Source organism: Entelurus aequoreus, linkage group LG07, assembly GCF_033978785.1.
Source record: "Entelurus aequoreus isolate RoL-2023_Sb linkage group LG07, RoL_Eaeq_v1.1, whole genome shotgun sequence".
NCBI classification, from domain to species: Eukaryota; Metazoa; Chordata; class Actinopteri; order Syngnathiformes; family Syngnathidae; genus Entelurus; species Entelurus aequoreus.
Window position 1 is genome coordinate 49,132,661 of NC_084737.1, and position 11,238 is coordinate 49,143,898.

The following is an 11,238-nucleotide window of genomic DNA, read 5'->3' on the forward strand; positions in this document are numbered from 1 at the left end:
GCATTAGGGGAAGGGGGCTTGCACGGTTTGTCATGGTTTCTTCGAGTGGTATCAAGAGGTCATGCAGCAACCTATTGATTTATGTGGGTCTCCATTCTATTTTATTTTGATTATAATATCTGAGTTTGTGTATTTTATTGTACTGTTTTTGTCATATGTTGGTGCTGTCTAACTTTTATGTACATGATTTGTATGGACCTTGCTGTATAATACCATCAAACTGCCAGGGACTACGGATGGAAATTAGCCTTTGGCTACAATCTAGCACGGTTTCATGTTATATGTTAATTAATGTGCATTGTCCCACGTAACAAATACATTTATAATACTAATATGTCAACATTAGCACTATCATAATGTTGTAAGCGACTGTAAAAAGTGCATCATTTGTAGTACATGCTGCTATAGCAGGGGTGGGCAATTAATTTTCACCGGGGGCCGCATAAGCAACCCGAGCACTGCTGGAGGGCCACACGACAATATTTCAATTAAATTTTGCTCAATATTATTTTTGATATACCATAAGATAAATAATAATGATGATAATAATTAATAATAATAATAATAATTTCATTTAACCTAACTTAACTTTATACAAAAGCAGATTGCTTTTTAAGGTCACTTTATCCTGCATTATCCAACATTTTTCCCCATCAGATTTGGACAACCATCTGTTGTTAAAAATAGTTTTTAATCATATCTATTCTATATTGTTTTTTATATTGGTTTTATATGTAATTGTTTTTTTCTTTTTATTCAGTCATTGGTGGAGCTAAGGATAATATTTGAATATTGTTTGTAATATTGTTGTGCAGCACTTTGGAAACATTTTGTTGTTTAAATGTGCTATATAAATAAAGTGGATTGGATTGTCACACCTGCCAGCGTGTCCCAACACGCATTTACCTCTGTGAACAAGTCATTACCTGTGGTTGTCTCTTTAATTGACTGCATCAGAGCTCTCATCCAAAGTTAGCGAAAAACAGTCCTGTCTCCGGGCAATATCAGCGCAACAAAGTCCAATAAGCACTCCTTAATAAACTCTCCGTCAGAAAACGCCTTACTTTTTCTGGCGCTTTTGTGAGAAATGACGAAACTTGTCCTGACGGCTGCATCTCTGGGGGTGTGAAATATGGCACAAAGTCCTTGTTGGCTTTGCAGTTTTACCATCAACGCATCAGCCTCCCTTGCGCGCGCTTCATCAGACACATTCCGGTATTTTCCCTCGTGTTTCTTCGTGTAGTGGCGATTAAAATGATATTTAAACACAGCAACCTGTGTACCACACATTAAGCACACGGCTTTACCATTAATTTATGTAAAGAAATACTTGGCAGTCCATCTCTTGTTGGAAACACGCCATTCCTCATCAACTTTTCTTTTTTTAGCGTCTCATCACTTGTCTCTATGCACCTTCCCTCACAGGTTCCCTCCGGACATACGGCATAAATAACACATTTCAAAATAAAAGCAGCACAGTTGTATTGCGCGCACGACATAGATGTTTTTTAAACTTTATTTTGTAATTTGTAATTGCGCCGTTCAATTCACTCACAATCGCACACGCGCATACGTCCACACGGAAGTAATACAAATAACGCTTTTCAAAACAAAAGCAGCACTGTTGTATTGCACACTCGACATAGATACTTTTTTAAATTTATTTTGTAATTTATGATTGGCCTCACGCGGGCCGGACAGGGATGCGCAAAGGGCCGGATGCGGCCCGCGGGCCGTACAATGCCCAGGTCTGTGCTATAAGTGTCTCTGTCTCACACATGCAAATAACAACTACAGTTGTAGAGCAAGTACCATTAAAAAATAGCTACAAAATAAATCTGAAATTACTTGAGTAATTTTTTCGCAAAATACTTACTTACTCAAGTAGATCACTACTTTTTACTTTTACTTGAGTCATTTTATTCTTAAGTAACAGCACTCTTACTTGAGTACAACTCTTTGGCTTCTCTAACCACCACTGCCACTGCATTTCCCTGTGAAAGCCTGCTCTGAAGGGCGGTTTACCCTAGAAAAATAATGTTATGCTATATATATACTGTAAATTAGAGAAGGCCTCCTGTTGATGCAAAAAAAGGAGAATAGATTATAAATAAATGCCCTGAATATGTTGCAGACCTGTTTTTATACATTCATACGTTTCTTTCTCTGCCTGGGTGAGTAATCACATGTTAGATTTCTCTTTGCAGTCTTCTGTATGTGGCAATCCTCCATTCTCTATAATTGTACAGTCTTTTTGCCAACAGCATATCACTGTCTCCAAAAGTGCACACTTTCATTTATGCTGCAGTATGCTGTGCCACTTCACAAAAAGAGACCAGGGTGCATTAAAGCTCATTCCCGTCCCTTCTGCGCTGAGCTCTCGTCTTAAATCCGTCAACCTTCCCTTTTACGGCTTGTCACATTTGGGTATTTTTTTGTGTTTGACAGGCTTGCCTCTCGTCTCCAGTGCCATTCATCATCATGTGTGTGACACTGCTGTTAAACCCACATCCCATCCAACAGATGTTTCATATCTCATCATGAACCACAAATTAATATGTTGAAGAAAGAGCAGCATGGTGCTTATCAGTGCAACATTCAGCATATGTTTAACTTGTGCGTGCAGCTTCCTGTGTTTATCAGAGGAAACCCAAGCAAGAATTTGCTTCCCAGACTCAGATTAATATCAGAAAAATCTGATATACCACAAAAGATCAATAAATGAGAAACATTATTGTTGGCAGGGTACATGCGCTTTAGTTCCAGTGTTAATAAGGCTCCATTTGGAGTAAAACATGTTCCAGTAGCAAAAAAAGAAAGCTACCCACTGCACGAGCTCACGATCCTTAATGAGTTTGTCCTTGTTTAGTCAGCTAAATCATTCTGTACAACAGGGTCAGTATTCACAAAGTGACATTTTATGTCAAAAACAAGGCCACAGGCACAAAACCTACAATATTATCTCCTTAACCCTTGTGTAATGTTCATATTGTTGTTACTCAGCCAGAGTTTGTGGGTCTGATGGACCCGTTGCATTTTGTGGCTTTTACTGCCTCACAATCAAACACTTTTATGTTAAAATACCGAACAGATGTTTACCTTATCCCAATAAACATCTGTTCAGTATTTTAAATTAAAAGTGTTGAATTTACCCTATCCCAATAAACATCTGTTCAGTATTTTAACATAAAAGTGTTTGATTGTGAGGCATTAAAAGCCACAAAATGCAACAGGTCCATCAGACCCACAAACGCTGGCTGAGTAACAACAATATGAACGTGTGTGTGTGGGCGCGTGTGGTACACATAACATCAATTTCCACACTTCTATTAACCCTGGGTCCAGTGGACCCGGACATCTTATATGTAATAGAAATGTGTAGGGGGGGTGTATGGTGTGTGGTCATTAAATATGTATTCTGATATATATTCTTCACAGAAAATGAGCCAAAGTCAGTGAGTCTCAGTTTGAAAAATTAATTAATTGTATCATTTTTCTTTTAATAAAAAATGAAAACGGGTCCCAAAGACCCGAACACTACACAAGCGTTTTTTCATAAATTTAAAAGAAAAAAATGAATACATATTTTTCACCTTCTAACGGCAATGTCAAAAACATCACTGACAAAGCACTATACAAAACCATTACTGAACTGAATTGCAATTTTTTAGCTAGAATCTATAAAATGCAATTATTTGTGCCCCAAATAAATTTTGTATAATCTGTTTGGATCACAAACGGTAAGTCAGACTGACACACTAAAATCGTACAGCATCTCACACAAGCACGGTGGAACAGGGGTTAGTGCATGTGCCTCACAATACGAAGGTCCTGAGTTCAATCCCCGGATCGGGAACTTTCTTGTGTGGAGTTTAAATGTTCTTCCCGTGACTGCATGGGTTCCCTCTGGCTTCCTCCCACCTCCAAAGACATGCACCTGGGGATAGGTTGATTGGCAACACTAAATTGGCCCTAGTGTGTGAATGTGAGTGTGAATGTTGTCTGTCTATCTGTGTTGGCCCTGCGATGAGGTGGTAACTTGTCCAGGGTGTACCCCGCCTTCCGCCCGAATGCAGCTGGGATAGGCTCCAGCACCCCCAGCCACCCCAAAATGGACACGCGGTAGAAAATGGATGGATCTCACACTAGTGGGTACTCCCATTATATTCTAACTATCTTATTATATATTCTTGCATACAACTTAAGTAGTCCCTGTACAGTATGGAATCTTGGGTACAGAATTCGCCACCTACAAGTTTTACTGGGATCCTCTTCCACTCCTCCATGTTGACATCATGGAGTTGGTGATGCCACCAACACAGCGGTTGACTGTAGGCAAGACATAAATGTATCTTGGGACTCACTTGTTGTGTTGCCAGCAGCTTTTAGACATGAATACATGTGTGTTGAGTCATTTTGAGACAATTATAAAACTATACTGCTAAAAAAAATTTCAAGTTCAGTTTTTTTATAACACTGTACTTTGAGCAGGTAAAATGCTTGCCATTGCAGTCAATTGTGAATTACTAAAACTAATAAACAAATGAGTATATATATATATACAGCACACTGTGGGCCTGATCTATTAAAGGTTTGTGTGTACTAAAACACGTGCAAACTTGATGTCACACACAAAGCTTATCTACTGAACGTGTGTGCAGAATATTTTGTCTCTTTAGTGAGCAGAATAAGAAGAGCAATCCATTTAGCGTGTCTGTCTTCATGAATATGCAGAATATTTACTGATCATAAGATCGCCCACAATACTGGGAGGAGAAGAGGAAAATATAATTATTCTGCACAAGCAATGTGATTTATCAAGAATAAAACTCAACTTCGAGCGCTATTTTGCATCTTATTTTAGCACCTCTGATAGGTATGTGCAAACTGACAGTTACACACACGGCTGTGAGAAAGGAGGCGGTTGCGGAGCAGCTCCGTCCTACATGTGCTTGTCAGCATAAGTGGACTGCCAAAAATACCAATATAAGACTCATTGTTTAAACAACAATATAATTGTATTATTTGATATAAAACATAAAAAAACATCTACATCTTACCGCAACGCAGTGGAATTCTTGTAGGCTGAAATGTGAAAATTTTTACTGACACAGATGACAGCGCATGGTATAAATCAGGGGTGTCCAAACTTTTTCCATTGAGGGCCGCACACTGAAAAAAGTAAGCGTGCGGGGACCATTTCGATATTTTGAATTCTGAATATATATATATATATATATATATATATATATATATATATATATATATATATATATATATATATATATATATATATATATATATATATATATATACATATATTCTAACTAGGGCTGTCAACATTAATGTGTTAACGCATGTGATTAATAAAACTAAATTATTGTGTTATCAAATATGAATGATAATGAATCACTTCCCGGAAAATGCACGCATTTGTTACACGGCCTGTGATCAAGATGAGACGCTCATCTTTGCTTCAAAACATAATTTTGGATAAAACTAAGGTAACTTGTTGGTATTGCAGTGACAAACGGTTTTATCATCAAGTTTAAAATACCATCTTAAAGCGAGTTACGTACTCCAGAATGGCGCCAATCCTCTTGGCGACTTCTTTTGTAAACAGCTACTAGCCAAAAATCTAAAGACTTTTCCTGGTGATATTGGAGACTTTTTTTTGTGACTTGGAGATGGTGAGGTGAAAGCAAGCAGCAGTCACCGCAAGCAGTGACAGCTGCTGATGGTCAGCTGGTGCTGCTGCGCTGATACATCCACAACAAGCAGAGGACAACGCTACACTGGCAAAGTTTACGGGTTCAATGTTGTCAACAAAAGTAGCACAGTTAAGTTAAACAATGCCATCGCATGTCGGACATCCAACATCTGTGAAGACCGAGTCCTGCAAGAAGATGTCGTTCATATCACCACAGCTGATCTGTTGTACAATACCTTGGAGAGACACTATTACAGAAAGGATGAATCAATCAATCAATGTTTACTTATATAGCTCTAAATCACAAGTGTCTCAAAGGGCTGCACAAGCCACAACGACATCCTCGGCTCAGATCCCACATCAGGGCAAGAAAAAACTCAACCCAATGGGATACAATGAGAAACCTTGGGGGGACCGCAGCCATGAGTGCCGCTGGCGACCGGTGCAATGGACGTCGAGTGGATCTAGCATAATATTGTGAGAGTCCAGTCCATAGTGGGGCCAGCAGGAGATAATCTTGAGTGGAGACAAGTCAGCAGCGCAGAGATATCCCCAACTGATGCACAGATGAGTGGTCCACCCTGGGTCCCTACTTTGGACAGCTAGCACGTCATCTGTGGTCACCAAATCTGTGCCCCCCGCCCCCTCCACGAAGAAAAGGGGGGCAGAGCAGAAAAGAAACGGCAGATCAACTGGTCTAAAAGGGGGGTCTATTTAAAGGTTAGAGTATACAAATGAGTTTTAAGATGGGACTTAAATGCTTCTACTGAGGTAGCATCTCTAACTGTTACCGGGAGGGCATTCCAGAGTACTGGAGCCCGAATAGAAAACGCTCTATAGCCCGCAGACTTATTTTTGGCTCTGGGAATCACTAATAAGCCGGAGTTCTGTGAACGCAGATTTCTGGCCAGGACATATGGTACAATACAATCAGCAAGATAGGATAGAGATAAACCGTGTAGTATTTTATACATAAGTAGTAAAACCTTAAAGTCGCATCTTAAGTGCACAGGAAGCCAGTGCAGATGAGTCAGTATAGGCGTAATATGATCAGACTTTCTTGTTCTTGTCAAAAGTCTAGCAGCCGCATTTTGTACCAACTGTAATCTTTTTATGCTGACATAGGGAGACCCGAAAATAATACGTTACAGTAATCAAGACGAGACGTAACGAACGCATGAATAATGATCTCAGCGTCGCTAGTGGACAAAATGGAACGAATTTTAGCGATATTACTGAGATGAAAGAAGGCCGTTTTAGTAACACTCTTAATGTGTGACTCAAACGAGAGAGTTGGGTCGAAGATAATACCCAGATTCTTTACCGAGTCGCCTTGTGTAATTGTTTGGTTGTCAAATGTTAAGGTAGGCTGACCATACGTCCTCTTTTCCCCGGACATGTCCTCTTTTGCGGGGGTGTCCAGGGTTTCTTAAATGCCTCAAATGTCCGGCATTTTGAATTAGGGTTGCGTGTATTTTCAATGTACGTCCAGGGTTAAGTTAAGAAGGGGTTAAAAAAAACAAAACTGAAGGTGTGCGCACGTAGCAACATTCGTGAGGGAGGGGCAGAAACACAGAGCGAGAGAGCTAGTGAGTGGAGAGAGACATGAGAACAAGAAATGCCGAAACATAAATGCAACTTCACGGATGATTTGCAGGAAAAGTTTTCGATGTTTTCGTCCTGGCCGTGACACATGGAAGGCAAAGCAGCAACGTATGTATCTGTGGCAAACAAAGGGGCCAAAGATCTACAAGCCCATATCGACACTACAAAGCACAAAACAGCTGTGCAGGGCGAGAGCTCGTCTGCTGTTTTTTGTTTAAATTTAATCAACTTGTTTTGAGGCATTATTTATGTTTAGATTATATACAAGAGGTTATTTTGAATATTTCTACCTCTGCACTTTTTTTTCCAAAACTGTGAATGTTACAGAATATAATTGTGACTTATTTTGTTATACTGTCAAGCAGTGTTGGCGTTAACGCACTTTTTGTGTTTTTTTTAAATTACCATTTGTGGCCCACAGCTAATATTTTAAAGGCCCACGGCACATTCTAAAAATACTATTAAAATAAACAAAAACATAACAAAAGTGAAATAAAAAAGCTTAAAGGTGAAATATAAGTTAGAAAAAGTTGCAATGTTGACTAATAAAACAAAGATGTTTCTTTTTTCTTTCAAACTGTCATTGCTCAAAACATAATATTGAATCAAAATCAATGTTATTATGAATTATTGACCTATGAAAGGTTCCGATGACTTCACATCAAATATTCCACTTTAAAAAATATTTTTGGTGGAAGATTTTGCATATTTTGTGTGTTTGCCATAAAAAACATAGTTTTGTTTGACAAAAAAGGGCGGAAAACAAACAAACAACAACAAAAAACATAAAAAAAACTAAAACATTTTGAAATGAGGAACAGATCTGAAGTTGATGTAGACTCCAGAGATTTAAGCGTTAAATATAAAAAGTATGTATGCCCTGGCACACCATTATCATCATTTCATGACCGAAGCAAAACACTTTTTACACTATATTGAAATAAATACACCTACAACTTATTAAATAAAAACATAGAAAAAACTACCAGAAGCAGTAAAGTTTAGATCCATGAAGGAAAGAAGAAAGTGAATGAATGTTTATAACTGAATACATTTACATATGTATACACATTTGTTTTCTTTTGTATTATCTTTTTTAATGAATTAAGTAACGTTTATGACAACCTTTTTACAAAACACAATATAGAATGTGCGATATAACAGGATAATGCATACATTTGTCATTTGTTTTCAAAACGCTTACAAAAAAGTGGGACCCCAAAAATTTACTGTGGGACCCTATTTTTATGACTTGATGGGGTCCCTGGTACCCCATTTTGAAAATTCCTAGCGCCAACACTGCTGTCAACAGAGGAGAAAAAATGCTTTATTTAAAAAAATATATTATTTATAAAGAAAGTTCGAGTATCATTGGCAAATGTTCATCTAGTCTTCATCTTGGCGTGCTGCCCGCCTTGGCACGCATATATGTGTCCTCTTTTTGGGATTTCAGAATATGGTCAGCCTAGTTAAGGTGGTATTATTAAATAGGTGTCGGTGTCTAGCAGGACCGATAATCAGCATTTCCGTTTTCTTGGCGTTGAGTTGCAAAAAGTTAGCGGACATCCATTGTTTAATTTCATTAAGACACGCCTCCAGCTGACAACAATCCGGCGTGTTGGTCAGCTTTAGGGGCATGTAGAGTTGGGTGTCATCAGCATAACAGTGAAAGCTAACACCGTATTTGCGTATGATGTCACCTAGCGGCAGCATGTAGATGCTGAAGCGTGCAGGGCCAAGAACCGAACCAACTGTACTACACAAACAAGAGCATCAACTTGCAACTACAGACTGAATGTGAATGTATTTTGCTTCCTGGAGAACGTTGGACATCTGTAAGAAATCACAATGATCTGGGGTTGAATTGTACCAACAATAAAAAAAAATCAGCATTGTCGTTGTTTGTTTACCTTTTTTCTTTCAACAACTTCTTAAACTAAAGAAGAGTAAATGGTGCACGATGTTAAGTTGTTTATGAGTGTGTTCACTACATTGTCAATTACTAACTGTACCTTGTTTGCAAGATTGTTGCAAACTGCAAAGACTTTCAAAATGTGCACTTAATTTTTATTATACTTATTTTCACCAAGTTTTGAGCAAATCAATGACTTGCAGTCCAGTAAAACATTTAAAAAAAACATTCCTGTATGACATTCTGACTATCAAATTGCATTTGTACCCAAATATTGGGGTATTTTCCCAAGTGAATTTTGTTAATGCAATCAAATGATAATTATTTGATAATTGGTTAATCATGATTATTCACAGGTTTAGAGTGTGATTAATCTGATTTACAAAAAATAATCACTTGACAGCCGTAATTAAAACTAATGTGATAAGTATAATTTATCCAAAAAGTTACTTCGGTAAATGTAACTGAGTAAATGTAGTGTTGTACTGCTGTAAAGGACAGTAAAAGAGGACAAAAGACACACAAAAAGACAGAGAGATCATTTAAGCGTGTGTAAGTTGTTATTATGATGTGTTATTCTGATGCCAGGAGAACAGAACCTCTTCCCAAAATTTTAATCATACTTTCATGTGTTCCTTGTTTTGGAAGGCTCATATGTGAAAACTGATCATTGTCTCACGAGTGGGACAGGCTCCAGCCCTCCCGCGACCCAGAGAGGGACAAGCGGTAGAAAATGGATGGATGGATGGATGGATGGATGGATGGTAGAGTGGCTGTGCCAGCAATCGGAGTGTTGCTGGTTACTGGGGTTCAATTCCCACCTTCTACCTTCCTAGTCACGTCCGTTGTGTCCTTGGGCAAGACACTTCACCCTTTGCCTCTGATGGCTGCTGGTTAGCGCCTTGCATGGCAGCTCCCGCCATCAGTGTGTGAATGTGTGTGTGAATGGGTAAATGTGGAAATACTGTCAAAGCGCTTTGAGTACCTTGAAGGTAGAAAAGCGCTATACAAGTATAACCCATTTATTTATAAGTATTTTTCTACCTAAAGGCCGACTGAGGTTCACAGTGGTTCCCATTTTCTCATACAAGTTGCTGATATTGAACCTCTGACCTTTCTAAGTTCTCATACTGAATTATGTCAGAATTCACACTACAAGGTCTGTATTTTCAAAAGTATTATTTTATCAATACTTGATTATTAGTTGTTATAATAATGAACATATGAAACAAAATAGCTATACATTAAAACGTTACATTTGCACAATTGAACATGTTCAAGAAGGAGTAAGAAGAAGCGGAGTTTCAAATTTAACGAAAGAAAAGGCTGAAGAAGAAAATGTATATAAAGACTGCAAATACATTAGGTAATTTAACATAAAGTATATTGTTCGTCCTTTCAGGTACATTTTTGCTCTATTTTTTATCATAACTTTGGTAGTGTTACTCCGAATGGGATGTTATTTTTTCCTGAAAGGGTTTTTTGATGTTCAATTTTATTATTTTTGGTACAAATTCTTCCATACATCAAATAATTGTAACACAGTTAAGTAGCACCAGGACAAAAAAGTCTCAGGGAGTTAAGGGTGTGATAAAAAGTTGTTTAATTGTTTGTTTTTTTTACTTTTTTTGCTCAAATGTCTTAATCAACTTCAGCCCTAAACAAGAATAACAAACATGCCATGTTTTGTTTTTTGTTACTTTTTTTACTTTTGAATGCCAATTTGATGTAATTATGTCTGAGTTTTTTATTTTGAAAAATGTGCATAAAATGATTATACTTCCAGAGAGTAAATGTTAAAGTACAAAGGCATATTAGCTATTGTAGTTAGGACTGAAGTTGATTGATAGATTTGAGCAAAATTTAGAAAACAAATATGGGTCCCACATTTTTTTATACAGTCTTAACACCCTGAGGACTTTATCATCTTGGCGTTATTTTACTGCTATTAAATTATGTATGCTCCAGAAAGTTAATATATTGAATTATATACTTGTATCTGAGCATGACC